This window comes from Triturus cristatus, chromosome 1_2, assembly GCF_964204655.1.
Source record: "Triturus cristatus chromosome 1_2, aTriCri1.1, whole genome shotgun sequence".
NCBI classification, from domain to species: Eukaryota; Metazoa; Chordata; class Amphibia; order Caudata; family Salamandridae; genus Triturus; species Triturus cristatus.
The window spans coordinates 569892661-569909537 of record NC_140580.1 but is presented as its reverse complement, the minus strand read 5'-3'; positions in this window follow the sequence as shown (position 1 = coordinate 569909537).

The window sequence follows — 16877 nt, the reverse complement described above, 5'->3', positions numbered from 1 at the left end:
CGGGTGTTGTGCAAGAGGTGGCTGGTGTCCTGGGGTATTGGGGATCGTGGCACCCACGGGGTACACGGTGCTGAGCTTTGCTGTGCACACTCACTGGCCTCTGGGATGCTTGGGAACCCACCTCAAGGTAGGAAAGAGTCATCGATGTCCGTAGGAGCAGCAAGGTTCCAACCGGGTCACTTGCAGTGTTTCAGGTGCCTGCCAAGCAGGGGGTAACTCCTTTACCCCAAGGGAGATTCCTTCAGTGAGCTGTGCGGCAGCAAGTCAAAGTTCAAGTCTGTGAAGTTCAAGAATAATCTGAGGCTCTGGGGACCCAGTATTCACCTTTATCCAAAGATTAGGGGAGTGTCCAGATCAGAGCCCACCAATGAGAGGTCAGGCGGGAAAGGGTGGCTACACCCTCTCCCCTTTGTGTGTTTCCCGCCAGGGCAGGGGACAGGATGCCCCTAGACCGGTTCCAGGCGGTGTATGCAGAATGTAGGCACTGGAGAAGCATGCGTGCAACTCTGAAAGGCATCCTATGGTGCACCCACCCAGTTCCAATCCACATAGTCTGCCTGGGGAGGTGGGAACACCTCCCTGCAACAGGATCCCTATTGTCCAGCTGCCGTGGCTGGAGTTCTGCCCAGCAACAGGCAGCCAGAGTCATGTGGGTGGCGGGTAGCATCCATTTTGTACTACGTGTGCACTTTTAAATTGGTGTCTAAATTCTGCCGCTTTTCCCATATCGCCCCTCTAGCAGGGGGGAATCATGCCCTCAGTCCCATGGCTGGATTGGGGGTATGATTCCTACATGTTTGACACCAAACACGATATGGTTCTGTGTAGCCATTCTAAAGTGATCACGCTATCGCGATACACTTATAATGTGGTTAAGAGTATATGGTATGGCTACACTACAAACAACCCAGTAATGATTTTACGAAGGTTGCAGAGGGGCCCTACTCAGGTAGGGGTCCCCCCTCACAGATATCTCAGCACCCTGCCTTGTAGGATTAGCAAGGCCTGCTCTAGGGGTGACCTATGAGGATATATGTGTTGTATTAAGTGGGATACAGGATACCTATATCCCTGTAAGGAGTGCAAGCACCACCTTACCCAGACTACAGTAGTGGTATGGTGGTGTCATTTAGTATGGTTGTCCATCTACAAGGGGCTGATAGGGTGTCCTCAGTATCCAATTGGAAGGTACCTAGGGTACTCACATCAGTTTAGAGAAGAAGCAGCTAGGCTGGGGTCCTGGATGGCAGGGCCACAGCCTGGCTAGTGTCATAAAACAGTCAAAACATCAGCAAAAAGTTGGGGGCAACTATGCAGTCGATGCCACTCTCCTACATATATATATATGTATATATATATATATATATATATATATATATATATATATATATATTTTTTTTTTTTTCTATTTTTTTTTTTTTCGCTCCTTGAATGCACCAGACCGGCGCACACATGAATGGTGGTCGTCTCGGCGGGGGTTCTCCCGCCTTTAATATCAGCTCCAAACTGTCAGTAGGTAATCGTACCCTGTTATCACAGAAGACAGCACTCACGGGGGAGAGTTCCAATGATATATTTATTTCAGGAACTCTGGGCGCACAACAGACGCGTTTCGGCAGGTCGCCTTTCTCGATGTTTTTAGCACGAAACGCCGGTATCGCCATTACTTTAAATTCATTCTACGCGCTAGTAAAATGCAAATGACACAGTGAAAGGACTAATCCGGCAAATCCCCACAATCTGAGTGCCAGAATACCGCCATCTTTGAATGTCAAGAAAACATCAAATCACTGTGAAAATACATATATCATATGTAAAAATCCTAATAACAACATTGTTAATAAGGAAATACTATGAACATTGCAATTCTTAATTGTTGTAACCCATAATTGAGCCCTGGATGGGCAATAAATTCAATTGCAAAAATAGACATAGCGCAGTATTGAATCATTCTAAATTCATGTGACGATAAGAGGCAGCCACTAATGTATAATCATATATGATGCAACGTTCAAATAAGTGCAGAGTATTGAATAGACGAATACATAAAAGAATCATTATCCTCAGGCAGACTCCAAATGATATGTATACCCATAGACGTAAAGTATATGTACAAAATTAACTCACTGATCCCCCAGATGTACAGCCAATTCCTCACTGCTGTTTAGACCTTGAGGAGTCTTGCTTTGTAAATCAATAATATAGCGTGACTCAAGACGTCTAAGTCTTTGAATTCTATCCCCCCCCCCTTGGGTTGATAGGTACATGATCTAAACAAAAGTATGTTAATAAATCTCTGTCGCATTTATGATGTTGATTAAAATGTCGCACAACAGGATAAGACTCATCTGCATTTGAGATTGCCCGCAAATGTTCGAGGGTCTGAATTTTGGCGGGATGTATGGTGCTCCCAATATATCGGAGCCCACACGGAAATGTCAGACAATATACCGTGTATGGAGTGGTAGAGGTAAGAAACTTTGTTATTTTCTTATGTACAGTGAGGCCTGGGATGCTATATGACAAGACACGTTTGCTTTTCTTACATGCCTTGCATTTTCCACAAGGATAAAATCCATTAAGTACCCCAAAAGGTGATTTAACATCCACAATGTTTAGATAACTGTGGACCAAGGTATCAGGAAGAGATCTAGCTTTTTTGAATGTAACCAAAGGATTAGTAGGTAAATCTCCTCCTATAACAGTATCTGATAGGAGAGTCGACCAATTCTTTTTCAAGATACGTTTAAGATGACCCGCATCCCTAGAGAATGTGGTAATCATCCTAAATTTCCCCTTATTGTCCTCTTCCTTCGGTTTGCTATGATCACTCAGGAGGTCTCTTCTGTTCATATATTTAACCTTGTTGATAGCTTTTGTCAGAACTTCCTCACTGTAACCTCTCTGTCTGAAACGATGCATGCTTTCATGGGCTGCTAGTTTGAAATCAAGATCTCTAGTGTTATTTCTCCATATACGTAATAGTTCCCCATAGGGGATACTAGCAATCAATTTTTTGTGGTGACTACTTGAGGAGTGTAAGATACCATTGCCTGCTGTAGGTTTGCGATACAATTTAGTATGCAGTTCGCCATCTACTATAAAAACACTTAGATCTAGATAGTGTACAATTTCTGTACTAACTTCCCCTGTAAATTTCAAGTTCACATTATTGGTATTTAGAACTTCTATGTACTCGAATGCTTGTTCAGGAGAGCCCTTAAAAATGACAAAGAGGTGATCGATATATCGATCCCATACCACAATTCTGTCTGTCCAAATTTTATTGGGCTCGGCCCAGGCCACCTGCTCCTCCCACCAGCCCACGAAAAGGTTTGCGTAGCTGGGGGCGAAACAGGTGCCCATCGCTGTCCCAGAGACCTGTCTGTATAGTTGTTTCTGATAAATAAATGTGTTGTGAGTCAGACAAAAATCGATGAACTCAATAAGCATGGCATTGTGATCAATAAAACATAATGGGCGATTGGCCAAGAAAAAATTAACTGCTTTCAACCCATCATTATGAGCTATGCAAGTATACAGACTGGCAATATCCAGTACCATCAGACAAAATCCTTCTTCCCATTTCACTTTTTCAATGTGCACAAGAAAATCTTTTGTATCCCTTAGATACGATTTCAATTGTACCACCTGTTGAAATAAAAAGTGATCTATATATATAGATAGATGTTCAGTTAGACTGCCCATTGATGCAACAATGGGCCTTCCAGGAGGGTGTATTATGTCCTTGTGAACCTTTGGTAAATTATAAAAGGTGGGAATCATCGGATTCAAACATGTCAAAAATAAATGTTCTTTCACATCCAATAGATTCGTCCTATACCATGTAGATATCATAAAATGGTCATCTGTGATACCCTGATTGTAAAGTTTCACATTGGTTTTTTCATAGTAGGAAATGTCCGTTAGTTGTCGACAGACCTCTTGATGGTATTGCTCTTGAGTAAGCAAGACAATATTCCCTCCTTTGTCTGAAGGTTTACAGATCAATGTATCATCCTTGCATAGTTTTTCTAATGCCAGTTGTTGTTTTTTAGAGAAATTGTTGTTACCCCTTTGATATTTCCCTTCGCTTCGAAGGCGTATCAAATCCTTCATGACCAAATCTGAAAATGTATCCACCGCATCCGCGGGCATTTGTGGGACAAAAACAGACGTAGGGCACAATTATGGGTTACAACAATTATGAATTGTAATGTTGATAGTATTTCCTCATTAACAATGTTGTTATTAGGATTTTTAGATATGATATATGTATTTTCACGGTGATTTGATGTTTTCTTGACATTCAAAGATGGTGGAATTCTGGCACTCAGATTGTGGGGATTTGCCGGATTAGTCCTTTCACTGTGTCAGTTGCATTTTACTAGCATGTAGAATGAATTTAAAGTAATGGCGATTCCGGCGTTTCGTGCTAAAAACATCGAGAAAGGCGACCTGCCGAAACGCGTCTGTTGTGCGCCCAGAGTTCCTGAAATAAATATATCATTGGAACTCTCCCCCGTGAGTGCTGTCTTCTGTGATAACAGGGTACGATTACCTACTGACAGTTTGGAGCTGATATTAAAGGCGGGAGCACCCCCGCCGAGACGAGCACCGTTCATGTGTACGCCGGGCTGGGGCATTCAAGGAGCGAAAATTGGATTATTTCCTGTCGCACCGGGATACAGAGTGGTGAACACAGGATAATTGGATAGAGGATCTACATTTATCCGTCAGACCGGGAGATTGCTGTCGGGTCTGAGGTGGCATATGGACCGGGTGAGAGATCGTATTTCCTGGTAAGGTGCCGGTGGCACAGCAGATTTTACCTGTGGACACTCTGTTATCGCAAGAATTAGGGGGAACAGGGGCGAGTAACTATTGTAACTGTGTATGCAGTTTTAAGACTATACAACATGTTCTGTGAAACGGAACGCCGGGAGGCGGCACAATATATGTTCCGAAAACGCAACGGAAACAGTACAGGTAAGAGTAATGAAGGGACACAAATTTAACCACCAAATTTACCGCTCTGGAAAGATTATACGAGCGGGAGATCAGAAAATGGTGGGAGGCCACCTCATTACAGAACTATATAGAGGTCAATAGAGTGCCACGAGTCCTACGTATTTACACTGTTCCCGCGTATGAAAATCCCGACCCCCGTCTATTGGACGAATGAGCAGAACACACAGCCCAATCCTGTAAGGGAATGTTGGCCATACTTGTGAGATTTGCATGGAGTGATCGGGACTAAGCATTGGCAACAATTAAGGAATTGGAGGATGATCTATTAAAAGAAGCTGACCAAATAAAGGTAGAAGAAAAAAGAGAATCAATGAAGAAACGACTAAAAATAAATGAACAGAAAATTAAAAAGCGTAAAGAAGAGAAATTTGAACGCGATGAACGTTATTATAATCTGGGACGAGTGCTGACCTTTGCGCAAAAATACGACAACTCAAGAAAAGAGTTAAAGAAAAAACCGACACAGTTACCAACAGACTCTCGTGATACCACTGAATCAGATGTCACAGGGGGTGAGACATCAAGTGAAGACACTGAGAGAGGTCAGGATATTGAGGCCACCCCTTTTCACGAAGAGTTCAAATTGATCCGCAAACAACAACAAAAGGGGGGCAAGGGCAAACCCCCGGAATCCTCGGCAAGAGGAAGAGGAAGACGAGGCGGGGGCCGCAAGAAACGATCGCTCACCGCCGCTAACCCGCAGCAAAAAGAGCTTCAACAAAGCGGAGGTAGATGATAACAATCATCTAACTATCATCAATTTGACACCTAAGATCTTGACAAAAACTGAAGAATCGGTTTTGAAACTAGGACTTTCTTTTTGCCCTCAACAAAAAATGGAATTTGCACAAACTAGAATTGATTTGTTTAAGTTTATTCGCAAGTTGAAACTACACAAGTACTTCAAGTTAAAACCAGTTGCAAACAAGAGTAAATCTACAGTCACCGGTGGAATAGAGAATCCCGTTGGGGATTTAACAGGTATTGACCTTGGGATACTACGAACTATGGACAGCATGTTAGAAGTGAATGTGGAGGCTGGTGAAACAACCATTAGCCAAACACAACTATTGGCTGATCTTGATACCCACAGATAGGTGGACATAGTCCATTCAAACCTATGTCTGTTTTTCTCCCACAAATGCCCGCGGATGCAGTGGATACATTTTCAGATTTGGTCATGAAGGATTTGATACGCCTTCGATGCGAAGGGAAATATCGCAGGGGTAAAAACAATTTCTCTAAAAAACAACAACTGGCATTAGAAAATAGAAAAACTATGCAAGGATGATACATTGATCTGTAAACCTTCAGACAAAGGAGGGAATATTGTCTTACTCAAGAGCAATACCATCAAGAGGTCTGTCGACAACTAACGGACATTTCCTACTATGAAAAAAACAATGTGAAACTTTACAATCAGGGTATCACAGATTACCATTTTATGATATCTACATGGTATAGGAAGAATCTGTTGGATGTGGAAGAAAATTTATTTTTGAGATGTTTGAATCCGATGATTCCCACCTTTTATTATTTACCAAAGGTTCACAAGGACATAATAAACCCTCCTGGAAGGCCCATTGTTGCATCAATGGGCAGTCTAACTGAACATCTATCTATATATATAGATAGATCACTTTTTATTTCAACAGGTGGTACAATTGAAATCGTATCTAAGGGATACAATCGATTTTCTTGTGCACATTGAAAAAGTGAAATGGGAAGAAGGATTTTGTCTGATGGTACTGGATATTGCCAGTCTGTATACTTGCATAGCTCATAATGATGGGTTGAAAGCAGTTAATTTCTTCTTGGGCAATCGCCCATTATGTTTTATTGATCACAATGCCATGCTTATTGAGTTCATCGATTTTTGTCTGACTCACAACACATTTATTTATCAGAAACAACTATATAGACAGGTCTCTGGGACAGCGATGGGCACCTGCTTCACCCCCAGTTACGCAAACCTTTTCGTGGGCTGGTGGGAGGAGCAGGTGGCCTGGGCCGAGCCCAATAAAATTTGGACAGACAGAATTGTGGTATGGCATCGATATATCGATCACCTCTTTGTCATTTTTAAGGGCTCTCCTGAACAAGCATTCGAGTACATAGAAGTTCTAAATACCAATAATGTGAACTTGAAATTTACAGAGGAAGTTAGTACAGAAATTGTACACTATCTAGATCTCAGTGTTTGTATAGTAGATGGCGAACTGCATACTAAATTGTATCGCAAACCTACAGCAGGCAATGCTATCTTACACTCCTCAAGTAGTCACCCCAAAAAATTGATTGATAGTATCCCCTATGGGGAACTATTACGTATAAGGAGAAATAACACTAGAGATCTTGATTTCGAACAGCCCATGAAAGCATGCATCGTTTCAGACAGAGAGGTTTCAGTGAGGAAGTTCTGACAAAAGCTATCAACAAGGTTAAATATATGAACAGAAGAGACCTCCTGAGTGATCATAGCAAACCGAAGGAAGAGGACAATAAGGGGAAATTCAGGATGATTACCACATTCTCTAGGGATGCGGGTCATCTTAAACGTATCTTTAAAAAGAATTGGTCGACTCTCCTATCAGATACTGTTATAGGAGGAAATTTACCTACTAATCCTTTGGTTACATTCAAAAAAGCTAGATCTCTTCGGGATACCTTGGTCCACAGTTATCTAAACATTGTGGATGTTAAATCACCTTTTGGGTTACTTAATGGATTTTATCCTTGTGGAAAATGTATGGCATGTAAGAAAAGCAAACGTGTCTTGTCATATAGCATCCCAGGCCTCACTGTACCTAAGAAAATAACAAAGTTTCTTACCTGTACCACTCCATACACGGTATATTGTCTGACATGTCCGTGTGGGCTCCGATATTTTGGGAGCACCATACATCCCGCCAAAATTCGGATCCTCGAACATCTGCGGGCAATCTCAAATGCAGATGAGTCTTATCCTGTTGCGCGACATTTTAATCAACATCATAAACGCGACAGAGATTTATTAACATACTTTTGTTTAGATCATGTACCTATCAACCCAAGAGGGGGGATAGAATTCAAAGACTTAGACGTCTTGAGTCACGCTATATTATTGATTTACAAGGCAAGACTCCTCAAGGTCCAAACAGCAGTGAGGAATTGACTGTACATCTGGGGGATCAGTGCGTTAATTTTGTACATATACTTTACGTCTATGGGTATACATATCATTTGGAGTCTGCCTGAGGATAATTATTCTTTTATGTATTCGTCTATTCAATACTCTGCACTTATTTGAACGTTGCATCATATATGATTATACATTAGTGGCTGCCTCTTATCGTCACATGAATTTCGAATGATTCAATACTGCGCTATGTCTATTTTTGCAATTGAAGTTATTGCCCATCCAGGGCTCAATTATGGGTTACAACAATTATGAATTGTAATGTTGATAGTATTTCCTTATTGACAATGTTGTTATTAGGATTTTTACATATGATATATGTATTTTCACGGTGATTTGATGTTTTCTTGACATTTAAAGATGGCGGAATTCTGGCACTCAGATTGTGGGGATTTGCCTGATTAGTCCTTCCACTGTGTCAGTTGCATTTTACTAGCGCGTAGAGTGAATTTAAAGTAATGGTGATACCGGCGTTTCATGCTAAAAACATTGAGAAAGGCGACCTGCCGAAACGCGTCTGTTGTGCGCCCAGAGTTCCTGAGATAAATATATCATTGGAACTCTCCACCGTGAGTGCTGTCTTCTGTGATAACAGGGTATGATTACCTACTGACAGTTTGGAGCTGATATATGATATATATATATTCCCCAAAACCGTACCCTTTCAGGCATATAGTGCAAAAAACAAGCAGAAAACTCAAGTTTAGGTGGAAAGCAGCTCCTGTATAGAGCACCCTCAACACCATCGACACTCTAGATCTTCGCACCTCAAATGTCTGCTTTTCTATCAAAGTCTTCAAGTATAGGATTAGCACAGTGCCATCCACGCCGAAATAGAAAGGGACAAAGTATTTTGCCATTCCTACAGCAAAGTCTTTAAGCATAGGACTAGCACACTGCTGACCATGCGAGCTGTAAATGACAAATGCCTTTTATTACTCCAGGCCGTATCACAGCTTTGAATTGGTAAAATACCAACCAAGCCCACCTGAAATGAATTAAAGCAACCCCTGAGATGTGTTTCACTCTCATTAGAGCTGCTCAGATATACCCTTTCCGGCATAGAGAGATGCATAAATTATGCAAAAAAGAAGCAAAGAACTCTGGGTATTTCTCAAGTTGAGGTTGAAAGCAGCTCCTGTATAGAACACCCTCAATGTATTTATATATATATAAATATATATGTATTCACTGAAAAAACCATAGGTTTCACACATGTTATAGTTAGCGGAAATTTTACTGATAAAAAACCAATGAAATTCCCCCGTTATAGTTAGTGCAGGCAACTATAACTCACGCGACCGCAATCCTCTGCTGATGCTAATACTGTATTTAGACACTTATTTGCCCATGTCTTCTTCCATAAATTTTTAGCTATACATATATTACAAATATTTTTTTTTCATAAAGACACATATGTCATCAGCAGAAGATTGCGGTCGCGTGAGTTATAGTTGCCTGCACTAACTATAACGGGGGAATTTCATTGGTTTTTTATCAGTAAAATTTCCGCTAACTGTAACATGTGTGAAACCTATGGTTTTTTCAGTGAATTTGCAAGGTTTTTTAAATGCTAATTCCTAACTATAACGTGTGTGAAACCTATGGTTTTTTCAGTGAATTTGTACGGTTTTTTAAATGCTAAGTTACTTTACGCCATTCGTGGCGTGCGCGCCCACTTAACGCAGTTCGTTCCGTGCGCGCACGGTGAGCACGTGGTGCGCTTCGCGCACCGCGCGCCCACTTTACGCAGTTAGTGCCGTGCACGCACGGTGGGCACGCGGTGCGCTAGCGCCCCACCTATTTTGAGAAATTCGCGAGGATTCGTCGACCGGCGCCAAAGTTATTCAAAATAGAATGTTGCGGATTTCCTATGGAAACAGGGTCCTAACTATAACTACCTACTGGCGACCGCCAGTAGGTAATATATATATATATATATATATATATATATATATATATATATATATATATTATCTACTGGCGGTCGCCAGTAGATAGTTATAGTTAGGACCGAGTTCCCATAGGAAATCTGAAAATTCTATTATGAATAACTTTGGCGCCGGTTGACGAATCCTCGCGAAATTTTCAAAACTAATGGGGCGCTCTGCTCAGCTCCTACCCTGAAAGTCTCGGGGTGATTCGTCAAGCGGGGGCTGAGAAAAAAGGGGGTCCCAAAACGCGTTTTACCCATGCATTTTCCCCTAGGACCTTTAGTCGAAGGTACAGCCCGAACGGCTGAACAGAATTACTTGAAATTTGGCAAAGAGGTAGTCCTCAGGTCAGGGATGTGCCTTTTGCATATATGGTGTCAATCTGTTCAGAAGTTCCTGAGAAAATTGCAGTTAAAAGTACATAAATATCTTTATGCGCGCACCGTGCGCGCACGGTGCTGTGCGCGAGCGTATTTCTGATTGGTGGTTAGATGTCAGTCAACATTCGAATCGGTCGAAATCAGGAAGTGTCGGATGCCATTTTGTGTGTGGTAGTGAAAAAGGAAGGTGGAGAACGTGAAAAGGGGGCAGGGTAGAGAGTTCCTGACCCCTAGCCTTTGTCAGGGGGTCCCTGAAGGACCCTGAAGGGTGAAAAAAACATATTTTTTTTCAAAAAATTGCGGGGTGAGCGCACGGTGAAAAACCCTTAACATACATAGGTAGTTTATTGTAAAATAAAAATATACATTTCACTCGTAAAAAACCATTGAAATTCCCCCGTTATAGTTAGTTCAGATAACTTTAACTCGCGCGACCGCCACTCTATCACAAGGATGATGTCATCAGTGATGTCATGGGTGATGCCACTGACCATGTCATGAGTGATGTAATATGTGACGTCATGAGCAGTGGATTGCGGGCGCGCGAGTTATAGTTATCTGAACTAACTATAACGGGGGAATTTCAATGGTTTTTTACGAGTGAAATGTCCAGCTAACTATAACATGTGTGAAACCTATGGTTTTTTAAGTGAATATATATATATATATATATATATATTACCAACTGGCAGTCGCCAGTAGGTAGTTATAGTTAGGACCTATTTTCCATAGGAAATCCGCAACATTGTATTTGGAATAACGTTGGCGTCGATTGATGAATCTTCGTGAAATTTTCCAAACTTTTGGCCAGCTCCGATCCGCTCCTATCCTGAAAATTTCACGGTGATTCGTCAAGCGGGGGACGAGAAAAAAGTGGGGTCCCAAAACTTGTTTTCCCCATGCATTTTCCCATAGGACCTGTCGACGCAGCTACAGCCCGAAGTGCTACACGGAATTACACCAAATTTGGCAAAGAGGTAGTCCTCAGTTCAGACTCGTGCCTTTTGCTTAAATGGTGTAAATCCGTTCAGTAGTTCCTTAGAATATCAAAAGTAAAATCACATATATATCTGGGCGGAGCCTAACCACACATCTCATCGTGAGATCTGATTGGCTGTCAGCACTTCATCCAAGAAGTGTTGGCAGCCATCTTGGGACCAATATACATGACAGCACCTCATTAAAAAGCCTTGCAGTTAATAGAAGGTTTTAAGACTTTAGTTACATTATAAATCATTTGTTGATGGTACCATACTCATTTTAGGAATTGTGGTGTGTTCTAAGGTGATTTTACCATGTGAAAAAGCCTTCTGCTGTGATATCCTGAATCATGTTTGAGAGAAAACTATTTTCTCATGCTTTTCCCACAGAGATTTGGAAGGTGATCTATAAGCTAAACTGAGAGCATATTTTCGGTATATTCATATTATCTTTCTCAGTCATGTGAGAATGAAGTCTGGCATTCTCAGTAAAACATGTACATCCAACAAGGGCAGAGACTGTCAGTTGATTCCTTTGTGTTCTACTGCAGCTTCCCAGAGTGTTCTAAAGAACAACTAGAGCGCTAACAGTCCTACTTATGACAAACGTATGGCACACCTGAAGCCATCTTGGTTGGAATAAAGTGGTAACTCTTAAAACATTTAATTTAAAAAGGAAACAAACTGAGGGGGTTCATTTTGCCATAGAAAGTATGATTAGTGCTGCAGAAAGAAAAATTAGGGCACATTTTGAGTGACTTCTCAAATCCTCTTCTATTTCATTAAAAAATTCTGACATGCAGACTGAAACATGCACTTTCAATACCGGCAGCAGACTTCCCTGATGAGCAGTAGCTTTACTACAGTGATCTAATAAGCAACTAGAGTGCTAACATTCTGAATTTATGGAAAATGTGTGACACATCTGAATTAGGGGTGAGCGGAATTTGCGAAATTCACTTTCGCAAATTATCATGAAAATGTTAAAAATCTCCGCAAACACGCGGAAATATCGCGAAGATGCGGATGTTTTTTTCCCGCCCGTTCGCGGTATTTTCTGCGTGGTCGCGGCTCGCCAACTTACCCATGCGGTTGCTCGCGGGCACGGCCATCTTGATTTCACTTGTCTCGCGGTGCATGATCGCGAGAAGAAACGCATGACGTTACTGCGGGCGCGAACTGTAGCGAGACAGCGCAAATGGCTACCAACAATCCAACATCTCGTGGAGAACGTGACCGGATCGGGAAAACTTGTTGGCGAACGTGGGGATTCAGGTAAGGCGATCGCGCGGATGCGAGAATGTATTATTTTACAGCGCGAGCAAGAAACAAATTATCGCAAAGCTGCGGAATGCGGAAATTTTGACATTTTCGCGCTTTCCGCGGAAAGCGAAAATGCCAAATTATCGCAATTTCCGCAAATGGAACAGAATTTTGGCCCAGGCCTAATCTGAATACCTTCTTGATGGAATCAAATTAAACAAGCATTGAAAATGCAATAGGTCTCACCCTCGTTTAAGTTAAAGCAATTCTGTTTGTAATTAGGTAGCTTTTTAGATTTGCTTGTATTAGAGTTTTTCAAACTTTCATGTACATACCATGCATATGTATGCATATATGTATATGTATATGTTTGCATGCATTTATATAGATATGCAGATTATATTTAAATGTTTATATATGTATATATATATATATACACATACATCTATATAAATGCATATGCATATATATGCATATATATATGTGCATATGTGTGCATGTACAGAGAGGTAGAGCATGTACAGAGAGGTAGAGAGGTAGAGGTAGAGAGGTAGAGAGTAGTAGAGAGAGAGGTAGAGAGGTAGAGAGTAGAGAGCGAGTAATAGAGAGTAGAGAGTGAGTAGTAGAGAGTAGTAGAGAGTAGTAGAGAAAGTATCAGATAGTGAGTAGTAGAGAGTAGTAGATTGAGTAGTAGAGAGTGAGTAGTAGATAGTGAGTATTAGAGAGTGAGTAGTAGAGAGTAGTAGAGAGTGAGTAGTAGAGTGAGTAGTAGAGAGTAGTAGAGAGTGAGTAGTAGAGAGTAGTAGAGAGTGAGTAGTAGAGAGTGAGTAGTAGAGAGTAGTAGAGAGTGAGTAGCAGAGAGAGAGAGTATTAGAGAGTAGTAGAGAGTGAGTAGCAGAGTGAGTAGTAGAGAGTAGTAGAGAGAAAGTAGTAGAGAGTGAGTAGTAGAGAGTAGTAGAGAGTGATTAGTAGAGAGTAGTAGAGAGAGAGTAGTAGAGAGTGAGTAGTAGAGAGTAGTAGAGAGTAGTAGAGAGTGAGTAGTAGAGAGTGAGTAGTAGAGAGAGAGTAGTAGAGAGTAGTAGAGTAGTAGAGAGTGAGTAGTAGAGAGTGAGTAGTAGAGAGTAGTGGAGTAGTAGAGAGTGTGTAGTAGAGAGTGAGTAGTAGAGAGTAGTAGAGTGTCGTAAATAAAGTATTACGCACTCATAATTTCTATAGGTATCAATAGGATCATGCATAAAGCAAGAGGCTGAGTCCGTGGTATCAGGTTCAAAAGGGCTTTATTCCAATAACTCGAGTTATAGGGAGAATGGTTCCATCACCACAAGGGATCAGGAAGGGTCTTCTGCAACTTTATTCACAGAGTACAGTATATATACATTCAATATTATACGTAAGCAGGAGCGCTTCAGGCAGAGCAAGAGAGAATGAGATAAGAGCATGTGGGCGTGTAAGTAGGCGTGAAGGTGGGTGTCCATGTGGGCGTCCACTTGATGAGTCATAGGTGAGTGTCATAGGTGGGTGGGTACCTGGAGGGGGTTGCGTGATCAGCTGGAACTTTACTGGAACTTTGCCTTACTTGTGCTCAACTCGAGCATGACGTGTAACTGACGTGTAACTGGGGGAAGGTTGCTGTGCAGCCGGGGAGTCTGGAAGAGAGGCCTTCAGTGTCAGGACGACCAGCACATCTTGTATTATCTGATATCTAAAGTCCGGAGCAGGAACTGATCTGTGACATAGGTTGCCCATCACCAAGAGCCGATGTGGCTTCTATTTCTTTATTCACTGCGTGGGCCTTACATGGGGGCTATGGGTTTTTCACTGACGTGAGCTTTGCAATCACTGAAAGGGAGACAGAAAGGCTAGGCTCTATCCTTTGCAGGCGGGTTTTGTTTATTCCTCCTTTTCCAGGCAGGAATGTGATTCAGTAGGAGTAAGCAGATAACCGTGCTCAATACTATCTCGGCACCCCGGACTGGGCCCCTTTGGCTGAGGCCCAAGTGTGCGAGGCCAAGGATACGCAGCTGCAGCTCTCAGAGCATCTGAGGCCTGAAACCTCTTTTCGGGCTCCGGCTGAGCCACAAAATGGGCTTTCATGAAAATGGCACGAGTGCAGGAAAACATGATGCAAAACGTGTAGGCCTCAGTGCAGATTTGTCGTTTCTCTCATGGGAGACTTGATGGCAGGCCACGTTATAGCATAGGCATCATGGTTGACAGGCCATGGAGGGAAAATGCATGGCGTACATGCATGTACACGAAACGTTGGGGAACACATAGGGGACACATAGGCCTTGTCATAATCTTTATTATCTCATTCCCTCCTTGTCCCCTAGTGGACCCTTCATGTCACATCTATTCTCATGAGACAGTCGATCTGTTCTTGCAGCATTATTTTTCCATTTTCAATGCTTTGTATATGGGGACGTGGAACACATGCAGTAGCACACAGGCCACAAAAAGCCGGGTCATACTGCAGACATAGACAACAACTGAATACCATTAGTAGTATTAACCCACAGACGGTCAACACTTTCCATCCCCATGCCGATATTACTCCCCAGAGCCAACTGGACCAAGTCCACGTGCCTGGGTCTTGATGTATGCTTTGGACAATCTTGTGGAGCCTTGTTATTGCTTTGTATACAGATGGTGCGTTATTAGGAATAAAAACGCAACAGCTGGAGCCGATGATTCTACAAGCCCCGCCCCTATCCGCCAGGATGACGTCAAGAACAAGGCGGTTCTGAAGAACGACCATTCTCATAGCAGACTGTTCCTGGGTCAAGTTCCCCAGGGCTGATGCAGTCTCTTTTACAACTTTTTCTAGAATCCTTGTTAGCCTGCGGATAAGTTTACTATTCTGGACGGGACCTATGAAGAAAAAGAATCCTTTGTTGAAATCTGTATATTGCTCCCAAGCTGTCTCGGTCTGGTCAATGCCGGAGGCATCGAGCCCTCGTCTGTGTCTGATAAGTGCTAGTTGGGGATCTTGATGATAGTTCGATGGGGCCAAGAAAACGGGTGGTAAAAGAAATGATATGTAGCACGTCCCACCCCAGTCTAAGGGCAGCTGTACATAGGATGTCTGGCCACAAATAAAGTAGGTGTGTCGTGATGCTCTGAAATAGGACTTTCCTTTGTCTTTAAACTCTATTATAGTATTACACTCGCTGTGCCCCAAATGTACTGAGCCTTCTTTTCTGACACACAAGTCCCCTTTTACTGGCAGGATTGTAATTGAGGATGGACCTACATTGTGTATGGGCTTGACATTCAACATTATAAAGTCGAGGGTCGCATTTCCTTGCTGATACTCTTCATTTTCTAGATCTGTACCTTTTCTTTGGGGAAGACCTTCTTCGTCTGGGAAACATGCTTCATTCATGACTTTATTCAAGTTACCCCATACCCAGTCACCCCTACACTCCTTGTCTTGACATTCTTTGGCATCACCGTTGATGGATGTCATTAAGGCAAACCATGCTCCGCAAGAACCATTATGGGAGAACGGAAAAGGGAAAAGAGGCAACACTCCCTTCACCTTCTGATACGGGGGAAGTCGGCCACAGACCCAGCAGTCTGTAGCATTGCTAGTCTGATGTGAATGGTGCAGCATCTGAATAAAGGTATTGTTGCGCAGGGCAAGTCGATAGGATAGCTCATAGGATGGCAGATCACTAAATGTATGCTTTATGGTATCATTAGTGGAGGAGTGTTAGAGTGAGGCAATAGGAGGAAAAATAGCATGTAGTATTAAGCTGATACATATTATCGTGATGCACAGAAGAGATAGAAAAATCAAAGTCACTATACATTTACCACGTAATATTTTACAGTATTTGCTTTTCATCTTGCTCTTTTTATGATTATCATTGTCCGAGATCTTATGCAAGTCAGAATACATGTTCAACCGATTCACCACCTAGTGGACTTAATTGATCAAACGGGGTCTGGCTTTCTAGATCTAAGTTTAGCTTTGTACTCCTGCTGAGGAGTCTCCTCTAGTAAAGGGGGCTCAAAGTCTGAAAAGTTTGTTTCCTTTTTAAAAGAGACGTTATTCCCGAAGTAGCGCTTGCAGTGGTGTATATGCAGCCATCCTTTCCGTCCTTCG